General features: G+C 53.4%; 1 protein-coding gene across 12 annotated transcripts in view; it reads right to left on the bottom strand.

The window, feature by feature from the left end:
• The window catches only part of SGMS1 (sphingomyelin synthase 1), a 330,390-nt gene that overhangs the window by 328,072 nt on the left and 815 nt on the right, over window positions 1–1,503 (bottom strand). The gene's annotated exons all lie outside the window — the stretch shown is intronic.

Here is a 1,503-nt window from a genome sequence, read left to right as displayed (position 1 = left end):
AGCCTGGGGCGGCGCGCCCCGCGGGGTCCGGGACTCGGCGAGCGGGGGAGGGGGCGTGCGGCGGTATCGCCGTGACACGTGACTGTCCGCGGCGCTCCGGGCAGCCATCTTCCGCTGGGCCCTTGGTCGGTGGGCAATCGGGACGGACCGGAGAGTTGGCAGAATGGGAGCAGGGAGCTCGGCTCCCCGCCACGCCCTCACGCCGGGCTCCAGCTTCTGCTCCGGACCTGCCTCCGCCCCGGCCGAGAGCGCTGGAATCCGGCCTCTGGCCCTAGGTTTCTGAGAGGACAGGCTCCCGCGAGGGCTAAAAACAAACGGCTGCGAAATCGAGAGGGCAGGATTCCGGGGGTGCATGGCCTGTGCTTTTTCCCAGAGGCGCAAGTTGGAGAAAGGGGCCCCCTTCTGTAAGGCAGTGACGCCGTTGCTCCAGCTGCTTCCCTGTTCTGATCTGTTCCCTGCGGAGATATGGTCGGTCGGCAGGAACATCTGGACAGAGGCCATCGCTATCCCTGAGATGTAATATCCCCGGGCCCCGGCCAGTGCACAGCTGGAATAATGATGCTAATAGTGAACCTTTATTGATGTCCTGCCACGAACCACTCGGGGGTCCCTGTGGCCTTAGGACCAGATGAGTCGCCATCACCCGAGAATTTTTTAGAAATGCGAAATGCTAGACGTCCAGCATTTTGAATCAGAAACACTACTGGAGGAGAGGGGGTATCCTGCCACCTCAGTAAGCCCTCCAGCTGGTTCTAGTGAACATTATACTTATTTATTTCAACTAAATTTTAGGGCTCCTCACTTTATAAACGAGGAATTGAAATTTTGCCCCAGAAGAGGGTGAACTGGTCGGACAGTGTGACCCAGTGCCGGCGTTTAGTCGCACCCTTCACTCTGGCTGCTTCACTGTTACGTCACTACACTGCTCTTTCAGGGAGATTTTAAAAAGTACATTTGTCACGTAGGAGTTTAAAATTAAAACTGCAGTTCAGTTCAGCAACATATTTTGAGTGTACAGAGGGCAAAGCTCTTTGAGTCATAGTAGCCCTACTGAATATTTTCATCAGTTTGCACCAAAGAAGTGCAAGAAAGGCTTGCTTTCTTGTGATGTACATTTTTTCAAACTGAGGAAGTGCCAGAAAACTGCTGGCTGATTTCTCTGAAGTGCTGTTTATGCAGAATGGCCAGACTTTGGACTTCTAGAAAATGCCATTCAAGGAAGCAGATGGTATTGACGTGTGTCAAGGAGTCTTTCAGTTCAGTTCAGTTCAGTCGCTCAGTTGTGTCCGATTCTTTGCTACCCCATGGACTGCAGCACGCCAGGCTTCCCTGTCCATCACCAACTCTGGGAGCTTACGCAAACTCAGGTGCATTTAGCTGATGATGCCATCCAACCATCTCATCATCTGTTGTCCCCTTCTCCTCCCGCCTTCAGTCTTTCCCAGCATCAGGGTCTTTTCCAGTGAGTCAGTTCTTCCCATCAGGTGGCCAAAGTATTGGAGT

The sequence above is a fragment of the Bison bison genome, unplaced genomic scaffold (genome assembly GCF_000754665.1).
Source record: "Bison bison bison isolate TAMUID 2011002044 unplaced genomic scaffold, Bison_UMD1.0 scf7180017860456, whole genome shotgun sequence".
NCBI lineage: Eukaryota > Metazoa > Chordata > Mammalia > Artiodactyla > Bovidae > Bison > Bison bison.
Note: the sequence above shows the minus strand (reverse complement) of the source record. Positions and strands in the feature narration are given on the sequence as shown.